We start from the raw sequence: 22,600 nt of genomic DNA on the forward strand, positions 1-22,600 counted from the left end.
ATATATATTGAATGTTTTGGTTTACTCTCTTTCCACTTCTCTGTTTTTGTCCTCACCAGTAACTCTAACCTGAATTATTACAATTGCTCTCATTGCTTCTTACTTCTACTTTACTCTCCCATAATTCATCTGTGTAGCAGCTGAGAGGTCTTTTTAAAATGCAAATCTAATCATTTTACTCCAAGGACTAAATCCTTTTATTTGGTTTCCCATTGCTTTTAGGATAAAACCCACACACATCCTTAATATGTCTTAAAAGACCTTGGGAACTCTGCCCTGACCATCCTGCCAGCTTAATCTGTTGAACTCCTTCACCTGCTAGCACTCTGATCTTTCTGTTCTTCAAATATCTATGACTCTTTCTTAGGTCAAGGACTTCACATATTTTGTTTTGTTTGCTTACTTTTCCCTCTTCTCTTTCTGGCTTGACTCCTACTACAACAGGTATCATCTGTAATTGAGCTTTTAGAGGGAGTGAGGGAAGCCTTTCCTGATTTCCCAGCTAATATAGGCTGAGCTCCTGTATTACTTGCTCTCATAGGACATTTTAGGTCTCTTAAAAATTGTCTTCAGAGTATTTATGTACATAACTAACAATTCAGAGCTTATCTCTCCATGCGGTTCCATTCAGAGCTGTGTACCAAGAGTTTAGCATAGTACCTGACAGATATTAGGTCCTAAAATACTTTAAAATGAAGGAGCCAGTAAATTATTATACATCATAAGTGATCATATTTTATAATTATGATAGAAGGAAATGTTCATGATAAATGTAATGTCAAAAACAAAGAGCACAATATAATACTTAAAATATGATCTCAACTTTGAAAAAGTTTTACCTATTTCCATATTGAAGAGCCTGGAAGAACTCCCCCCACTCTAGATGTGAACATTTTTGGAAAATAAGTTTTTAAAATATTAATATGGCTGAATGTAGGGATTACCAGTGATTTTTATTGTTTATACTATTTTGTATTTTATTTATTTATTTTTTGTGGTACTCGGGTTTGATCTTGAGCCATTCCACCTGTCCTTTTTGGTGATGGGTTTTTTCAAAATAGGGTCTCGCAAACTATTTGCCTGGGCTGACTCTGGACTGCGATCCTCCTGATCTCTGTGTCCTGAGTAGCTAGGATTACAGACTTGAACCACTGGTGCCCAGCTGTATTTTTGCATTTTACCAGTGAAACATCATTACTTTTATTATTAGGAAAAATAAATATTATTTGCAAAGAAAATTCAGTTACTGTATTCAAAAATACATGCCTATTTCATGTCTCTTGTATTGTCTCCAGTTTCCTTAAGCCTTTGCAGCAATCAGTTCTAAAAAATAGGATGCATTTTACTCTAATACAAAACATCTTTGTGTTCAATGATCAGTTGCATAGAGAGGATATGCTAGCTCAAAAATATGATGCTTATGAGTTGTAGGGTACCATGGTTTATAACGCTGATCCAACTAGCAGGAGAATTAGTCAGGGTCATTGAACAAAGACAATTTGTTCAAATATATTCAGTAAACTGCTTGCTGGAATATGAGCAAAAATTCCTTATCGTTGGTAAGTGTATGGCTTATTTATTAGTGCAGGTTCTTTGAGAAAAAGATACAGGTAACAAGCTGTGAAAGTCTTCAGCTGTTTTATTCTTTACAGTACAGTGCTTAAACATTTAAAAAGAAATCCTAATTTGCAAAGTTGCATTGACATTGTAATTTTTGCATATTAAATAAACCTTGACTACTTTAACTGAAAAGTGGAATTTTTCATGGAATGCTACCCTTTTCATTACTGCATACATCTTAGATTTAATTTGGCATTGGACGTATCAACCTTGGCTCTTGGAGACAAGGTTAGAATCTGTAGTGCATGAAAACAAGCTCTTCTAAATACTTTTTTTTTTCATTTGCTACTCATTCAGTGCCAGCTTTAAAGAGAACAGAAGGAATGAGAATGATCCTTTTACTTAGCTTGACAGAAAATTGTTAGCGTAGGTGCAAATATTTTCCTTTTTAGAACACAGAGGGTTGCATTCTCCATACCTCCGTTCCCTTCAGAATGCCAACAAGGTAGGAGTTACTATAAAACAAAACAGCAACTGTGGAGGTCTTATGTGTTTTGAATAAAGCTATTATTGTTTAATATCCAATCTTCTGACATTTTGTTTTTTATAGAAATTCAGACTGAACTAATTATTATAAAAAGATATTCTTTAGCTTTATATTAATAACTTTTAATGTTTTTTGAAAAATTTCAGATACATTTCAAAGGAACCTTTGTGGATGAATTTAAGATATGGAAAAAGTCCAATTCTCTGACATTCATATTATTACTCCTTTTATTTTCCTTGGGAATGCAGATAAATCATCTGCACTTATTGTAACATACATCCTGCGTACCCATTTGCAGGACAGTCGCTAATAAAATTAGCTTTCTTTGAAAAGTTTGTTTTATGATTCACTTGAAAAGTATAATTTGAATGTAGCTAGAAAAGTATAATAAAATTATGTACTAGGACTCTTTGTTGCTTAAAAGGAAAATGAGGTTATTGATTCATATAATTAGAAAGTACAGGCATTGGTCAGGCTTATGGCAGAACTGTCTTTGAGGCTAAAACAGTGTCTTCAAGGTTTAGCTTCACTTTTCAGAGAGGCCAACACACACCCACCCTCATGTTCCTCCCCTTTGTCTACTGCCTTTAGAAGGGCAAAATTTTCACTTTCCTGAAATTATCACTAAATGTCCTTGTGGTTGAGTTTCTTTAATCTTGCAGATTGGTTTGTGTGCCCATGACCTAAATTTCATGTCCTAAATGAAATCATTCTTATCACCAGTCATGGTACTCTGATGGGTATGACCTAAGACACATGTGAGCACAGAGCCAGGCGTAAAGTCCACTTACAAGGACTGAGAATGGGGAGAGGGAAGATATCCTAAGTTGTTATTAATCACTTAACAGTAAGAGGAATTTGATATAGAGTAGGGAAAATGATAACTATCTAATACAACTCCAAAAACTTTTGTATATATATATAATGTAAGTCATAATGAATACAATATACATACCTACACACACACACACACACACACACACACACACATGCACACACACAATTGATTGGATCCTTTGATTAATGTGTACTTTCACCTTTGAGTCATAACATGAATGCCAGTTCAGGAGTAAGACAATACCATGGCACCCATACCTAGTGGTTGCAGGTGCTACACTTATTAGTTTGTAAAGACAGGACTGTGAGAGTTAGGTTTTCACTTTTGCCCATACAGATTTACCAATTGGGAAAAAGCATTGTCTTGTTAGAAAAAAAAAAACCCACATGATTTTAAACTTTGAATTTTGAAAACAAATCACTACATTTAATTTTCTTCTCTGGCATGAATAAAATAGAGTATATGAGACATTTTGGTTGTTCTGAAAAGCAATTATAACAAAGGGTTTAAAGTTGTTTGTTTCAAAACAACTTTTAGAAAGATGCATCATTTGGTAAAGTTTTTAATTTTACTCCAACCAGAAAATTATATTTCTCAAATAAGAAAATGAACATTTTCCTCCAGCAGATTAGATTGAGAAAAATCATAAGGGCCGGAAAAGAAAGTAAAGTGTCAACTATAGATATGATAGGTCCTCCCCACCATCTGGTGGTAGCATTGGTATAAATAAGAAATTGTCGAGCTGGATAATTTAATTGAAAAGCAGATGATGCTGCCTTTTCTACTGACTAGGGTCTATTCCAAGTCCTCATTACCATAGGCACAAAATGTTTTGAAGAAAGTAAATAGGTCAATGAACCTCAAGTGCAATTAAGTTCTCATGTGTAGGGCAATAACTTTAGCCCATGTCTTCCAAACTTTTAAAATTACCCCAGTGAACCACCAGCAACTTTTAATGAGACTCAAGCAAGGAACATACAGATTCTGTAAGATGGAAAATCAGATGGCTATGGCAAAATCGTTGCTCTGCTACACATAGGTTTACTCCATTTGCTGTTAATGAAGTGTGGCCACTTTCTGTGTTCCTGCATTTAATTCCACTTTCTGTGTGTGCTCGTTTCACCTTCCCAGGGATAAAGAGATGCGTGCATTCCAAAGAAATGAATCAATAAAAGAAGAGAAACATCTTTCTGGTACAAGATTAAATAAGAGACAGAGAAAAGTGAAGCAAGAAACATATATGGATGAAAGTGAATCAGAAATCAGAAATCTGGGTACTTTAATTTTGATATTTATTAGTCATATGACTTTGGGTAAATTATTAACCTCTGTTGTTCTCAATTACATTATCTATAAAATTAAGCAAGTGATTTAGATAACCTAACTTAATTTCATACTATGGTAGCCAAATAAAAATTTTAAATGACTGTATAACTTTAAAAACTCACTTTAAGAATCAGGATCCTTATACTAAATTGCCATTTAAAATTCACAATTGCTTTCTTTATTCAGTGCATAGTGGCAAGCAGGTAATTTAGAATCTTGGAAAAGCAAAAGAGTATGAATTTACTTAGAAGCAGTAGGAGAAGAGGCTGAGATTTAAAAAAAATTCTTATTTATCCTATTCTCCCCCATCCCTAGCTGGCTTTCTTTGTGGAACTCCTTTGTTTAAGAAACATTAGAAACTACATTGGTTTCATCGAATTTTTTTAATGGTACTAGATTTTGAACTCAGGACCTTGAACTTTGCTAGGCAAAAGCTCTACCAGTTGAACCATACCTGTAGCACTTTTTACTTTTATGTTATTTTTTAGATAGAGTCTCCTGTTTCTTGCCTGGTCTTAGACCATGATTCTCCTACTTGTTGTCTCCTTTGTGCACTATGCTTGGATTATTGATTGAGAGGGGTGGGGAAGATGTCTCACTAACTTTGCACAGGCTGGCTTCAAACCATGACCCTCCCCATCTTCAGCTTCCAAGTAGCTGGAATTATGGGAGTGAGCCACTGAGCCCAACTCTTTCATTAATTTTAAATTAATATGTTTTAGCCCTCTTTTCCTTTATGTCTTGGGAGAGCTTCCAATATCAATACTAGTTACACTTATTGCTATTTCTTCATTTAATCTTTATAAAAAATGTTATGGGGCAGGTGTAGCAACAACAATAAAAGCTAATTCTGATAGCATGTTCTCAATATATCAAATGTTATGTAAGTGTGTTAGCTATCTAACACCCACAGGAGGATACTTTATAACAAACCTGTAATGTAAGTCCCATTGACATCCCCCCATGAGGGATGAAGAAATAACCACAGGGAGGTTAAGCAAGTTCCCCAGAGTCACACAGCTGTTAAGTGCCAGGGTTGGAAGTTGGGTCCATAAGTGTGGTACACTGTCCTTGCGTTGCACCATGACTCTGCACTACACTGCCTCTCTCTACTTAGATTCCACTCTTTCTGGAGAAATTTGAAAATAAGTCTGGCTGTTATGACAGTTGTGTTCCTGAATAGTTTTTAATTACTTTTAATTCATTCATTCTGAGTTCCTTTAAAAAATTAAAATGGGTTCTGTGAATGTAAGAGGTAAAGTTCACGAAGTTGAAGAAAAGAAGATACGGGATTGGTAATGAAGACAGTAGTTACCGCGAGAATGTCACAAGTTAGGGAGACTTACCTTTAGTGATGACACGACAATAAAGACAGGCCACAGCGGAGCTGAGACATTTTAACACCTCTCTCTCTCTCTCTCTCTCTCTCTCTCTCTCTCTCTCTCTCTCAGGGACTTAGTAGAGTAAGATACATTGATATAGCCAAGGTTTTGGGTGTGGAACAAAATTATTTTGGTGACTGTCAGATATTGTCCTGGGTTTGATGAGCAATGTCTTCGGGGGCCTCTGACATGTTTCCACGCTACTTGCCGTAGTCAGTCTTTAGAGTGTGGTGCCAGCTGGGTTTGGGGGGATGCCCTCACTAACTTGAAAATGGGCTTTGGACTCAGTTACATTTCTATCCTGAGATATGGAGGTCATTTCTAGTAATGCAGGGCTTGCAGAGTAGAAGGAGTCTCACGTTCTATGACTTAATGGTCAAGAAAGTGAGTACAGTGTAACGTGCTGTTGTCAGGTTGGCAAGGAAAGTCAATGGAAAGTAGAAAGGATTTGGGGCATATGGAAGACTTTGGGCTTTTAGGTCTTGATTTTATGGATGTTCATACTGAAGTCTATGAATTAATCTTTTTGAGGATTGATGGAATGGAGATATTTGTTTAATTATCAGATTTCCCCTTCTTTATAGTGAGAACACTTTGAAGGTCTTTGTTTTGCATCATATCTTGTGTCCCGTTGTCCAACCAAAGGAGTTCTTTGTAAAGTTTCCCCAAAGTATTTGCTGCTGAAGGGGATGGGGAGGTAGGGACTTCAAAACACCTTGATTAGACTACTCGGTTTGGGTGGACAGAGGTGTTGCATTGAATCAAATAGTAAACTCAGTGGGAAGAAGTTGCAAGTGGTATTGGACCATGTGCTATGTTCTCATGCTCAATGTTTGTGGTATAATGGGTGCATTTGAAAAGGAGAAACTATAGTAACAAATGTACATTTACTGAGAGCAAAGATAAAGGAACCTTTCCAAAGTGTAAAGTTAGAACTCATGCGCCAGTCGTATGGGTGTGAAGCTTGCAGAAGTAGCAGATGCTCAGAATGAATACACAGGCAGCAAAAGTTATCAGAGAGGCCCAAGGTGTGAATCAGCTTTGAGAGCACCCCAGTGATTATGGAGATGGGATTGTGTCCCTGAATTTCAGGTAGAACTCTCGGATACACATTTTGCGGCAGGCTTGTAATGGCTCCAGATTCAGCAGGTAACATGTTTCCATCTCTGACTTATGTTTTATTCCTACATCTAACACATTTCTATGTGAGGGTTTTGTTCTCTAAGACTTGAGGGGTTCAAAAGTTTTAGGTTTTAGAGTTCAGAATTTTAAACAGGTCAAAAGAGATGTGACCTACTGGCAGGGATGGGAGTTGCAGGAGCAGGTAGAGTAAAAAGGCCTCAGTGGTTGTGAAGCTGGTTGGTTTAATGATTATGCTGTATGCCTTAGGATAGTTGTACTGGCACTGCTGATTTTAGACAAAGGAAGTTAGAGCCTGTTGTAGGATGTTGACATGGCAAATGTTCAGGATGGACTCCAGGGGACAGTGTTGCTGCTGGTTTTTAAACAGGGCCTTCCAGGTCCCTAGCTCCTTTTCTAGATGCATACTAACACTTGGTATTTAAAGAGCTCCCTATGTGCCTGTTTTACCTAATCTAACTCATTTAGACTATAGGCCCTTAAGTTTAGTGTACTACCATATTCCCATTTAAAGAGTAGGAAACTGAGGCATAAGAACTTATAGGATTTGCCCAGGTAGTAAAACTAGAATTTGAATTCAGTGCATCTGGCTCCAGAGGTAGTGGTAACTAGAAGAGAAAAGAAACTAGCTAGTTACTTTGGTGCTTCTTGGGATGATGTCAGGACTCTAGAAAACACAGACACCCAGAAATATGTGGTACAAACTTTCGTTACCTACCACCAAGCTGGGACCTATGTTAATATTTTGTGTGCTTATATTTTGTTTTGTGCTTATAAAAGTTGCAGGCAATTTTCCATTGGTATCTGTCTTTTTTTGTTGTTGTTGTTGTGCTGTGTGGTGGTACACTGTGGCAAAAGTCCTTATAATATATAAAATATATCATACTTGAATTCACCCTCTGTACCATTTTCCTTTATTCCCATCTTCCCTCATTCCTGGAATAGTTTCAACAGGTATCACTTAGGTATTGCACTATACCTAATATTTTCCTTTTGACTCTCCTTCAAACACAAGAAGCTTTTTTTGTACATCCATGTGGGACTGAGAATAACAGGTGGCTCCAAACAGATAACAAAGTATATATACATTTTGCTATGTTGTAGACCACATCACTTACCAGATACTGGTTATCAGTAGGCCCAGTTATCAATCAGAATCAATCTTTTCCATCCACAAAGTGACCACCGCTCACAGGTTTTTCATACTGGAGTGTAGCCATATTTTTAATTTCAGTGCAGTGACTGCATTTTAACACAAGTTCCTTGCAGAATACCGACAATGTTCAGAAGTTATCAACAACAGTGACAAAGGAAATCAGGGTCATTTTCTAATATCAAATGGGAAAAAACAGTGAGTGACTTTTTTCTCATTTTATAGAGTAGTACTATACTTCTATCACTCTTTCTTCACTGGATGGTCCATAGCATGAAGTTTTCATGCTTCCTCTTTATGTTTTAATTCCATTGCACATCCTCTTGGGTTCTATTCCTCCTGTTACCCAGATTTGGAGTTGTCATGTGGGGAGATGTTTTCAGATGCAGAAGCAGAGTCCCATAATATGACAATGACTGTATAATTGAGTTGCTGTCTGGTGCATGGTGCTTTTTGCTGCAATTGACACATAGCACTCTGATTTAAGCCTGAAGTCTTCTAACCTGTAGGAGGGTTGATTAGATTCATGTATTTGAGGTCATGGGTACTCTTTGCAAAGAAGAAAAATATGGCTCTATTCCTTGGCCAGATGTATCAGCTTTGATATGGTAACTAAACAAGATTTCTACTCAATTCCTTAAGCCTGCTTCTCAACTGTCCTCTCCATCTTAGTGAGTGACACCACCATTCAGTCAGCTGTATGTGTGAAACATCTTGACTATCACTTTATCCTTTGAGCCGTGTTCACTAAATTTTACAGTCTGCTTTTTTATTATCTCTTAAAGCTGATCTCTTTCTCCTATTTCCATTGTCTAGTTTAGCTTCAGGCATGTGTTTTTTCTCTTTCAAGTTAGCACAGTAGCTTCCTAAGTTGTTTCTCTGCCTCCATTATGAGTCCTGTTACTGCCATTCTGTTTTTAATTTTAGTTCAAGGATAGTGATGTCAATTCCCTACTTAAAATCCTAAGTGTTCCACATACTATTCATGATAAAGTTAAAATGTTATGGCATAATCCACAAGGACTTCCTTACCAGTCTTGTTTTATATCCTTTTGTGTTCTATGTGAATGATTTGTCAGCCATTTTAACCATCTGTAGTCTCTTGAACTAGTTGCTCTATTTTGGGATTTTACACATGTTTTCATTGTGCCTGGAGTGACTTTACTTCTCTCCTTGATCTTCATTCAAGACTTAGCCCAGGTGTCAGCAACTCTGAAAAACTTGTATTGATTGTTTCATATAAATGTTTTGCTCTCATGCTTTATTCTCAAAGCACATTTGCAAACAAATATACCAACCAACTTGTACTGTGCTATAACTGAGAGTACCTTTTGGTTTTTCATTTGACTGTCTTCCTTACAATGCTGCAAACTTTTTGAGAAGAAGATAGCCTGTCATTCATTCCCAGTACTTAGCATAGTGGCTGGGTGCTATGATTTGGATTTGGTTTGTACTACAGAAGTTCATGTGCTGGAAGCTTGGTCTCCAATGTAATAGTATTAAAAGGTGGTGGGACCTTTAAGAGATGGAGCTTATGAGGTGATTTGGTCATGAATGCCCTTGTGGACATTAATGCAGAGTGGGTTATACCTCAAAGGGGTGAATTTGTTCCTGCAAGAATGTGCTATTATAAAAGAGCGAACCTGACCCCACCCCATTCTTTATTTCTGTCTTGCCATGTGACCTCTCACACACTCTCACTATATGATGCCGTCTGCTGAATGGTGAGGTAGCTAGAAGGCCTCTCCTGTGACTGTCTAGAGAGGGCTACTAGATCTTGGACTTTCAGCCTCCAAAACTGAGTTAGAAAAAACTGTTTTTTTTTTAAAGTACTTAGACTCAGGTATTTTGTTGTAGCAACACAAAATGGAATATGATACTGGTATAAAGCAAATATCTATAAATATCTGTTGGATGGAAGGATAAAGAAAGTACAGATCTGGTGAACTGGCCACATGTCCTCCTGAGACTGGTCTTCAGGTGATGTGTTCAGTTTGCCTCAGAGATTTGAACTAAACCATTGCTGCTGTATCAAAGAAGGACGGATTGAAGTTCTTTGGGCCTCCAAAATATGGGCCATGTGGCATGGTGGAGATTGTACCATCTTGGTGGAGGCCAATGATTTGGCTGTCTATGGATCTATAGACATTAACAGAAGAGTCAGAGGCCAGGCAGGGTGGCCCATGCCTGTAATCTTAGCTACTCAGGAGGGCAGAGATCAGGAGTTTTAAGGTTGGAGGCCAGCCTGGGAAAAGGAAAAAAGTTCATGAGACTAGATCTCACCCAATACAAAGCTAGATGTGGTGGTATAGGCCTGTTATCTCAGTCATGTGGGGAGCCTAAATAGGTGGGTGGTTGTCTAAGTCAGCAAGAGGAGTCATATACCCCAGAGAAAAACCATGCAAAGTCCCAAGCCTGATCCAACTGCACTTAGGTGGAGAAGGGAAACTAAAGATGCAAACATGAGGTAAGGCAAAGGGACCTAAGGGCAAGCCTGTATTACCTCCCACAAGCCTTAAATACACATGGAGGGGATGGGGATTTAGATTCTTCATAGACACTGATTTATATGAGTGCAGTGTGAGAGCTGTGCACTTTGCATAACTAAGGGACCCAGGAAGTGAAGTTGGAAGTCAAGGGAACACAAATCTTAGGCACAGTGTGTCACTCATGTGTTTCAAGCTGTCATTCATAGAGTGCAGTCTCCTTTGTAGACAACAGATCTCTTGGCAATATTCAACAGGAAGTTCTACCTCCCTGCCTATGGACACAATATGAAAATTCCACCAGTAAAGCACTTTGTTAAGAGAATTGCTCTGGAGCATGTTACCCATGTGGTCAGAACCACTCTCTGAGGCCAAGGCCATGTGTCCCTGACATAACCCTGAAAGTTGGACCTTCTACCTGTTCCAAAAACCTCTTTCCTGGAAAAACTGTCCTGGCAGACTGACAACCTCCAGAGGTATAGCCCCACTTCCTGGAAGTTATTTCCTTAAGAACTGCAGCCAGAGATGGCCAGTCACTACCCAGAGGAACACAGCACTTACCACAAAGGGAACACATGGACAGATCTCTGTGGACCAAAGACTGAAGGACACTATAAAAACACTTGGACAAAGCCCAGCCAGTATTAATATTTCTGTTCAGCAAGAAATACAGACTTCTTTTTTAAAATTTATTTTGTTTCAGTTTTCTTTTTTAAATTTTTATTTTGTTGGAATTTTTTAATGCTTATTTTTATTTTTCTATTATTATTTTATTTTTCACTTCATTTCCAAAACCATTTTCTATTTCTCTGTTATAACTATGCAGTACTTTCTCATGCTAATTTTTCCTATACTATCTCTGTTAGGAAAACGCTGCACATTGCACACAAAGGAGGCTCATGAGAAGTATCTCATGTCCAAAAGTTTAATAAGCAGGCTGGCTGGCTGAGAAAAATTGGTACAGCAGCTTCTCTCAGCAGGTCTGGCCTTAAGTAGCATTTAAGAGAAAGCAAGGGTTAGGGATGGCAAAGAGAGGTGGCAGGAGATAAGGGACAGTGGGGCTTTGTCAAGGGATAAGACCAGCTGCCAAAGCAAGGTCTAGGGGCGGGCAAAGGAAGGTGGCAGGAGATAAGGAACAGTGGGCTTTGTTCTGCAGCTTAGGCTGCAGAATGGTGGCAAGGGGCAGCTCTTATCATTCCCCCATTTTTTGTTTAATAATGATGAGGGTAGGGGCTGAGGATCAGGAATTGGAGAGAAGCATTGGTCTCTTTAGCTGCTTCCTGCTGGCAGGGTGTGTTGTATGGGGCAGGATCCTCAGGCTCCTGTGGCATCCTGGATGGGGGCTTCACAGTAGTCCTCTGAATGGTTTTGGAGAGGTTGATATCCCTGGAGGTACAACTGGTTAAACTTATGATTAGCAAGAGCAGACATGCAGTATGATGCAAGGGAGGAAGCTTAAGAATAGGACAGCAAGAAACTTAGGCATTGGGATGGGCATTGGCCAGGAGAACCACTGTGAAATGTTGTTCCCTAGAGAATTCCAAGTGTCCATTCCTTAAGAGGTGCTGACACTGGGGATCCCATTGAGCTTGACAGCAGTGGGTGTCATGATAATGACCAGATGAGGGCTGGTCCATCAAAGTCCCAATGGAGAGGGTAGAAGATCCTTTTAGGAGAACAAGATCCCCTGGTTTAATAGAAATTGTTATAGGGTGGGGCAGGATCAGGTCTGTATGCTCTTTGAGAAGTTCCCTGAGAAGGTTAAGATAAGGCAGGTAGTCAGCCAGAGGAGCAGGGTCTGTTGGAGGCAAGTTTTCTAAGAGAAATGGGTGGCCATATATTATTTAATACCCAAATAGGAATATTAGGAGGAGCATAAAAAGGTGTCTGCTAAGGGATTACATCTCTAGGGATCTAAATTTTGTAAAATCCTATAACTCCCAGGAAAGCGTTAAGCCACTTTTATGGTATGGGGAAGTGGGAAAGGGAGGATTGGGTTGATTTACTGATAACTCAAGGAGTGAGTCTGTCTCTTTAAGAACACACCTAGGTAGGTAACCTGAGGGAGACATAATTGAGACTTCTCCTTAGAGACTCTGTATTCCCGGAGGCCAGAAAGTTTTAAAAGGGACTCAGTTGCATTGCAGATAAGGGGCTCCGTGGCTCTGCATTGAAGAAGGGTGGCCTCTGTGTAGTGCCAATCTAATGAGTCTCTGGTTAGGGCCTGTCCACAAAGATGAGGGCTGTCTTTAAATTCTTGTGTCAAGACTGACCAGGTTAGTTGTTATGAAGCATTTGTGGGAACTTTAAAGGCAAATAGAGGCTGACTGTCAGGGTGCAGGTTAAATGTAACACTATTGGATAAAAGAGAGATTTAGCTGATCATTTTACATAAATTGACACTTTTAACTCTGTAAATGTTTGTACTATATTTAGATAAAGTCTAGATACCGAACACAGTTATAAGGTGATCATTTAAGAGACTGTTGCATGAGCAAATAAATGAACGGACTCTGATTTAGTAGTACTTAAAGTTTGACAAGATCAACAGAAAACATAAATAATTTTTTTGATAAAATCTTTTTGTGTAATAGTTTTTGTAGATGTTACTTAGAGCAGAACAATATTAAGATAACCTTGTTATTTTATAGACATAGAAAATTTGATTTTATAGACCCTAAAAATATTTTAGGAACTCTTAGATTATACTCAACTTTAGTTTTATTACACACTGAAGCTTATTATTATACATTTTAAAAACTTACTCAGACCTTTATATAACATATTAAACCCTTTGATGGCTTGTCTTTATCCCTCCTATTTGAAACAATCTTTAGGACAAACCCTTCTTTATAAAATCCCTTTTTATCTAAAAACATTTTTTTCTTTAATTTCTCAAAAAATACATTTATTACCTATTTATATCTCTTTTAGTTGTTTAGTTTGTAACTTGTATTTTAAAATTAACTTTTATAAGAATTTTAAATTTATTATATGGGCTGAAGTAACTAATTAGTAGCCCTTGTTTTTTAAGGAATTTATGATAGGCATAAGGCCTCATCATTACTCAGGCTTGAGGGGATATTGTTTTGGGTGTGGAAACCATGAGAGATTTTTGAGTTTTATTTGAATAGGGAGGGCTGTCCTGACTCACCCTACATTCATCTCATCAGGCCACACTGTGGAATCTTCTTTGTTCCTAAAGGCGGGGGGGGGGGGCAGCAGAGATAACTGCCTTGGGGGAGGAAAATTTGAGCTTTTAGTTGAGATAGTAAATCCCATCCCAGCAATCACTGGAGTTTTAGGAACTTTGAGGAAAGAGTGACAGAAGAGGAGGTCTCCCCAAGAGCAGGCCAGAGGCCTGGTAAACTAGCACTCTAGAGGCTGGCCAGATTTGCCCTGAATGATAACCTTGTCATTGGACTGGGGACCAGGAGAGAAAGATAAGACAGAGAAATGAGCTCCACTGTCTAGGAGGAAAATGACCTTTTGCTTTTTTACCATTATGAATACCCCAAGACTCCAAGAAGTGGAGCATGGACAGGAGGCTGGGACCCATCAATCCATAGGAGGTGGCACCTCGACTTCCATCTGGAGGTGGGGGCACTTAGACCTCCAGTGGTAACCCTTGCAGAGGGCAGTGTCCTGGCTGGGGGCAGGGCTCTCTCCTGGGCTGTACCCCCTTAAGCATTCTCTGCAGAAGTGCCCCTCCTGTCCACCATGGTAGCAAATTTGAGATGTAGGCATCAGTTGGGTGGGGGCAGAAATGAGGTCATATCTCTTATTTTTTTCCTCTATTAGTAATGTCCCAGTTATAATATATAGACATGGCTAGTTGTATTAGTTGATCCAATGACTTTTCTCCTTTAGCCATAGACTGAGTTTTTTACAAATATCAGGGGCTGACTGTTAGAAATTTATCTTTGAGGAGAACCTCTCTCACCTGTGACTCTGGGTCCATTGTGGTATGCTTTCTGATAGTGTCCTTAAGATGTTGTAGAAAGGTAAGGGGATTTTCTTTTAAGGCATTGTTGTAAAGTAAAGTTGTTATTTTATATTGACACCTGACACTCTGGAGAGCAGGTCTCTGAACTGTTCTGGGCCTCAGTTTCCTCATTTGAAGAATGAGGGATCTGGTCTAGGTTAAATTTTATTCCCTCATTTTTAGGTGCCACTAGTATTGGGGCTCATTGTAAATGGTAATCATTTCCAACCTGAGCAGCCTGGGTCAGAACCCATTGCATTTTTAATGAGACAAGAGTCTGGTCTAGTAGAAGCATAATATCCTTTTATGTAAATTGAAAGGTTTGGATCACAGAGATAAAGGCTTGAATGTATTTGTCTGGGCATCAGTATAGCTGTCCTGATGTTTTTAAATTTTCCTTAGATCTGATAGCTGGAAGGGGACATAGACTTGCCCTCTTTCTATCATTACCTGTTGAAGGGGGAAGCACTCATTAGGACTTTTTGAATATTGGGGTGGCTTAGAAGGTAGGGCAGAGGGTGGAGCAGTAGGGGTGGGCCTTGTCATTGATAAGGGGCTTTTTTGGTCCTCCTTTCCATGTTTATCCTGTGGCTTATAAAGAATGGCCAGTGTTTAAGTATCTAAATAGTAATTGTGGAGCCAATCTGAGATGTAAGAAAATTTGTATGGGGACCTCAGTTTACTTTTTTCCTTTTATAGAAAAGGTCTAATTGGAGTATGGTATTGTAACTTAAGGAACCCTGTGATGGCCACTTCTCTTGGTCACCTGAGGCATACTGAGGCCAGGCCTCAGTACAAAGCTTCTAATATCTACAAGCCAGAAGACTGGAAGGTGCAGATCCTATCTAGAAAGAACAAAATGTTAGGATCCTGCCTTTTAGCTAACAGCAGGCAGCCTCTTTAATAAAGGTTACTTTTTTAACAAAGGAATAAATCACCTGTACAGTTAGAGAAGGGCATTCAGAGGGCATTTTGGGCCAATAACAGTATCATACGGGACAACTAGTGTTAATATTTGAAGGGAAAAATTTATGTTGAGGCTGAAAGTATAGAAAATTTTAAATGAGAAGTTTAGAGACCACAGTAATGTGTTAGTTTTGGGACTATAACCTTGAATTAACAACTGGCTTATAAGGGCTGGGTCTGGTGCCAGGTGTGAGGTAGGGCTAGGAGCAGGGCTTGTGCAAGGTGCCATTCCCTCCACATATACCTGGGACAAGTGAGCCTGTCTGCCTAGGCCTGATCCTGCAGCCTGTTGCCTTTCCTCCCTTCCTGTGTACTCTGTGTGTGTGTTTATTCTAGGGGAAGTAACAGCAGGCCACAGACATCACCATGTGTGGCTGGCGGCCCAGGATGTGCTGGGTCCTCTCTATGGATTTTCTTAGCTATGGCAGGCATTTTTGCTGTTTCCAGGAGCTGGCGTCCTGTGCACAAGTGTGCCAGTTTATTTTCCCTCCTTCCCTTGTGGGGACAGAGTTAGGGCATGAGCATGGCAGTCTCAGTTTTGTAAGTGCTTTTGTAAAGCAGCTGATTTAAAGTTACTTTAGACTGAGAAACCTGACAAACTAGTTGGAATAGCTTATGTCATAAAGTACCATGTAACAAGTTTTTCATGGGAGGCAGGGTCCCAGTAAGCCCAGGGAGGGGAAGGCAGACAGAGACAAAGGACATGTGGTGAGAACATGGAGGAAGCAGAAAAGGTGTCCCAACATCTTAGATAAGGGAGGGGAAGGCAGAGCTTGGAGGCATGACACATGCCTGAGGGATTAGCCATCACCTGTGTCTCTAGGTTACTCCAATTGCCTGGTACTGGAACACTTTCAGCAACATGAAACCTCCATTCTCTGCTGTCTCAGGAAAAAGGTACATTAGACAGGAAGGGGGGAAGAGATGCAGTCATCAGATGCCATAATCAAACAGGATTCCACCAATGTAGCATGAGGCATATCTGAATAAACCTGGGGCTTGATCTCAGCCCACAGGGAGGGAGCATGAGCTCCCCCAGAGCTGGAATCACTGTGAGGCCAGAGTTGGCAAGGAGTGGCTTGTTTGACTCCATGTCGGGGAAAGTCCTTCAGGAAGACAGGAAGAGACAAGCAGTGTGAGCAGCACAAGAAGTCTGCTTACATGGGGAAGGAGGAGGTTTGGGAGAGGATTTGGTTTGTTGGCAGGGTCAAAGGAAGGGAAGGTTTTAGAGTCAGGGACATTAATTGGGGTTTTTATGGCTAGAAGGACTTGGGCAGGAGAGCAAGAGGCGCAGAGAGAAGGTTTAGAGTGGAGATAAGAGAAGGCCTGGACATAGGGAATCTCCTTTCATTTTCCAGTGCATTCACAGGTGTAGAGATCCCTGAGAATGTTAGGGTCGAGTGTGCCATCTAGTGGCCATTTAGAGTCATTGTCCAATTGGTATTGTGGCCAAGCCTGATTGGAAAGAAAAATTAGTTTTTGGGCTTTGAGATCAGGTGAGAGCCATAAGGGCTTGAGGTTGGCCAGTAGGCAGCCCAGAGGAGTGTCTGAGGGAATTTTGGAAGGTCCAGTCCCCATGGTGAGACCCAGTCTGAGGAAGAATATGGCGGATGTCCCTGAGACAGGGAAATGGAGGACCCCAAGGGAACATCTTCACCGAGAGGATCATCCATGCCTCAGGAACCTGGTTCCCCCGGTTCCTGAGCTGATGTGAGTCAGGACCTAGTACTAGGATTTTGACCAACCAAGAGTGAGAGAGAGAGAGAGAGAGAGAGAGAGAGAGAGAGAGAGAGAGAAAGAGAGAGAGAGAGAGCCATGACTCACAACATGAGGGGATTCACCAAGGGAGGGCTGGGGAAATCAACCAGTGGTGGGCAAGTAATGGGAGCACACTGGCCTTGAAGAGATTCCCTGTGAGCGAGAGTGGCGATGGCAGCGTTAACCTGAAAGGAGGGGTTCCGGCAAAGCAGCTCAGATCTCGGTGAAAGAGCAAGGTCGATGTTGGAAGCTCACCTGGATCTGAGTAATGGTACTAAAATGTTAGGAAAACGCTGCACATTGCACACAAAGGAGGCTCACGAGAGGTATCTCATATCCAAAAGTTTAATAAGCAAGCTGGCTGGCCGAGAAAAAATAGCACAGCAGCTTCTCTTAGCAGGTCTGGCCTTAAGTAGCATTTGGGAGAAAGCAAGGGTTAGGGATGGGCAAAGAGAGGTGGCAGGAGATAAGGGACAGTGGGGCTTTATTCTGCAAGGGATGAGACCAGCTGCTGAAGCAAAGTCTAGGGGCAGGCAAAGGAAGGTGGCAGGAAATAAGGAACAGTGGGTTTTGTTCTGCAAGGGATGAGACCAGCTGTGGCTCAGGCTGCAGAATGGTGGCAAGGGGCAGTTCTTATCAATCTCCCCTCATCCTATCTTCCTATTTCCTTCCTTCCTCCACTCTAATCCTTTATATTACTCAGTTTCCAATTCTTATATTTCCAACAAGTGTTAAGCTCATCTCATTAGGAATAAGAGTTTTGTTCCCATACAATCTTACTGGAAAAGCAGATAAGGATTCTAATTATTTCTTATTTGTTCAAATGTTTGGTTTACTGCTGAATTGTTGATGTTGTTACTTGAGTAGGTTCTCCCACATATGTGAGAGAGTAAAAGAGAAAGTTAGCTCAATGTATAAATCACAATGTAAAAATTTTAAATATGAAAAACAAAGGCATTCTCACTGCCCCCAAACCTGGAAACTACTCAACAATTGAATCTAAAGATAATGAAATGTGAGATAAAGAATTCATGCATTCAGAAGCCTACTATTAAAAATAATCAGTGACCTTGAAGAAGATTCAAATAAACAGACAAATGAAGTTAGGAATAAATTCAAGACCTAGACAAGAAAGTCAGCAACATGAATGAGGAATTCAGCAAGGAAATGGAAATTATGAAAAAAAAGTAGAAATGTTAGAAATGAAAGCCTCAATAAATCAAATAAAAAAATACCACAGATAAGATCAAGTAGAAGAAAGAATATACGAGATGGAAGACAAGATCAAGAAGATATTGTATTCAGATAATCACAAAGAAAAAAAATGACTGAATACCTATTATTGCAACATATGATAACTCTAGGATGTAATCACAAGACCAAAACAAAGAATTCATGGGGTAGAAGAAGAGGAAGAAATACAAACTAACAGAAAACCTATTCAATGAAATTATTCCAGGAAATTTCCTAAATCTAGGTAATTATATAGATACCAATGTACAGTAGGTATTATAGACTCCAAATAGACATGACCAGAAAAGAACAATTTTAATAATATCATAATTAAAATGCCATGATTAGAGAACAAAGAAAGGATGCTGAAAGCTACAAAGGTAAACACACAAGAATCACCTCAGCCCTCTCAGCACAAACCCTAAAAGTCAGGAAAACATGTTGAAATATAATTCAAGCTCTGAGAGAGAATATCTCCCATCTAAGAATACCATATCCAGCAAAGCTGTCCTTCAACTTTGATGGAGAAATAAAAATCTTCCAGGATAATGATAAGCCAAAACAGTTCATGCCCACCAGGCCTATATTGCAGAAGATACTTAAGAGAACGTTTCACATAGGAGAAGAAGAAAAATGGTCAAAAGTATTAGAGGTCAGGAAAGCAAAAAATTCAAAAGGGGAACCAAGGAACCCATGAGAGCTTCAGAAAGTATCAAGAATGTTCAACTTAGTAAATCAGCAAAACCATCAGAACAATGCCAAGTGTAAAGAATAAGCAACACTAGACTCAGCCTGGAAAAAAGAAAACAATAGAAATGCAGGAATCTGTAAATATCTCTCAAATCATAACCTTAAATGTAAATAGATGGAACTCTGCAATCAAAACACACAGATTATCTGATTGGATCAACAAGCAAGATCCAAGAATGTGTTGTCTACAAGAAACATACTTCACAACCAAAGACACATACAAAGTAAAAGTGAAAGGATGAGAAAAGATATATCAAGTGTGTGGAACTTGAAAGAAAGCAGGAGTAGCTATTCTCATCAGACAAAGGAGATTTTAAGTAAAAATCATTCAAAAGAGATGAGAAACTCACCATATACTAATAAAGGAAACAATCCAGCAAGAAGATATAACAATTCTAAGTATATATGTATATCAGTGCACCCAAGTTCATAAAACAAACATTTTGAGCATAAAGGAACAGATAAGTCCAGATACAATGACAGTGGGAGATCTTAACACCCCACTCTTAACAATAAACAGAAAATAAAGACAAAAAACTAGCAAAGATATCCTAGTACTGAACAATACTGTGAACAAAATGGACTTAACAAACATTTATAGTGTATTCCATCCTACAGTAACAGATTACACATTTTTCTCAGAAATCCATGGAACTTTCCCCAAAACAGATCACATCCTAGGATACAAAGCAAGTCTTAACTAATACAAAACATCAAAATAATCTCCTATAGCTTAATAACTAACAATGGAATAAAATTAAATCCATGGCAAAGAAAACTGCAAAAACCATTCAAACTCATGGAGACTGAACAACACACTTTTGAATGATCAATTGATCATTAAAAAAATTAGGAAAGTAATTAAGAATTTACTACATTCAAATGAAAATAAAACATAATTTACCAGATCTGGGAGAGACAACAAAGACAAACTTAAGAAGGAAGTTTATAGCCATAAGCACCCCAAATCAGAAAATTAAAGAGATCTCAAATAAACAACCTGATGGTGCACCTCAAACTCTTAGTAAAAACAAGAACAAGAAAATTACCAAAGCTGTAGATGAAAAGAAATTATAAAAACCCTAGCAGATATTAATGAACTGGAGATTAAAAGAACAATAAAATGAAATAATGTAATGAAAAGTCAGTTCAGTCAGTTCTTTGAAAAGATAAACAAGATTGACAAACCTTTAGTTAAACTAACCAAAGGAGAAATGAAAAGACCCAACTTAAATAAAATCAGGGATGACAAAAGGGATATTACAACAGACACCAGTGAAATTCAGAATATCATAAAGGAATATTTTGGAAACTTAATACTCCAGCAGACTAAAAAAGTCAAGAAGAAATTAATAAGTTTATCAATATACACGACCCACCAAAATTGCACCAAGAGCACATAAACATCTTAAATGATTTATAATGAGTAATGAGACTGAAAGAGTTATGAAGACTATCCCAACAAAGAAAAGCCCAGACCCAGATGGAATCACTGATGAATTGTACTGGGCTTTTAAAGAAGAACACCAATGTTCCTCAAACTATTTCAAAAATACAAAGGGAAGGAATTCTATTAAACTCATTCTATGAAGCCAGTATTACCCTAATATCAAAACCAGGTAAGAGCATATCGAAAAGAGAAAGTTGTAGATCAATTTCCCTGATGAACACAGGTACAAAAATTTTCAACAAAATATTTGCGAACTGAATTCTACAACACATTAAAAAGATATGATTAAAAACATGTTTTATTAAAAATATTTTGTATTAAAAACACCATGACCAAGTAGTTCTAATTCCAGGGATATAAGGATGGTTGGACATATGCAAATCAATAAATGTAATATAGCACATAAACAGAATCAAGGACAAAAACCACATGATCATCTCTATAGATGCAAAAAAGCCTATGATAAAATTCAACATCTTTTCACCATAAAAATCCCCAATGAAACTAGGAATAGAAGGAACACACCTCAACATTATAAAGGCTATATATGATAAATATATAGCCAACATTATACTAAATGGGGAAAATTTGAAACCATTTCCTCCTAACTCAGGAAAAGGGTGCTCATTCTCCCCACTCTTATTCAATATAGTACTGAAATTCTTAGCCAGAGAAATAAGATTTGAGAAAGAAATAAAAGGGATTCAAATAGAGAAGGAAAAAGTTGAGTTATCTCTATTTGGACGTGATAAGATATTATACCTAAAATACCCTAAAAACTCCACCAAAACCTCTTATAGCTCATAAACATATTCAACAAAGTAGCAAGATACAGAATCAATATATAAAATTCTATAGCTTTTCTATATATCACTAATGAAAAGATTGAGAAAGAAATCCAGAAAATGATTCCATTCATAATTACCTAAAAATACCTAGGAATAAACTTAAAGAAGGAAGTGAAAGACTTATACAATGAAAACTATAAACCACTGAAGAAAGAAATTGAAAATATCAGAAGATGGAAGGACCTCTCATCTTCATTTATTGGCTGACAATATTATGAAAATGGTTAGCAATCTATATGTTCAATGCAGTCTCCATCAAAATTTCAATGACATTCTTCACAGAGGTAGAAAAAAATCAATCCTAAAGTTCTAGGAAAGAGCAAAAGATCTTGAATAGGCAAAGCAATCCTGAGCAAAAATAGGAACAATAAATTATTATAAGATCATACTTCAAACTATACTGCAAAGCCATGGTAATTATTATTTTTAAATTGTTTCATCTTTTTTATTTATCTATTTTTATTGTTGTACTGAGGTTACATTGTGATATTTACAAAAGTTTCACAATATATCATACTTGAGTTCACCCCCTTCCTCATTCTCCTTTATTCCCCCCTCCCACCACTACTGGAATAGTTCCATCAGGTCTCATTTTTCCATTAAAAAAATACATGTGAGCGACAGTAATTAAAACAGTATTTTACTGGCACAAAAACAGACACAAAGACCAATGAAACAGGTCACAAATCCATGCAGCCACAGCCATTTTGAGTTTGTACAGAGGAACCCAGAACACAAATTGGAGGAAAGGCAGACTCTTTCATAAATGGTGCTGAGAAAACTACATATCCATTTGTAGAAGAATGAAACTACATCCAGTCTCTAACCCTATACTAATATCAATTTAAAGCAGATCAAAGGTCTTAATGTAAGACCTGAACTGTGAAAGTACTATAGGAAAAACACAGGAAAATCACTGCAACATGTAGGAATAGGCAATAACTTTCTAAATAGAACTCTAATAGCTCAGCAATTAGGAGAATTGACTGACAAATGGGACTACAACAAACTAAAAAGTTTCTACACAACTTAATTAACAGTCACTATATTGAAGAGACGGCCTATAGAATGTGACAGGAGATTATACAAGGAATTCAAAAAACAAATCTCACAAAGAATCAACAATCCAATGAATAAATGGGAAAATGAGCAGATAATTCTTAAAAAAGAAAGTGAAA

Source organism: Castor canadensis, chromosome 3 (genome assembly GCF_047511655.1).
Source record: "Castor canadensis chromosome 3, mCasCan1.hap1v2, whole genome shotgun sequence".
Taxonomy (NCBI): domain Eukaryota; kingdom Metazoa; phylum Chordata; class Mammalia; order Rodentia; family Castoridae; genus Castor; species Castor canadensis.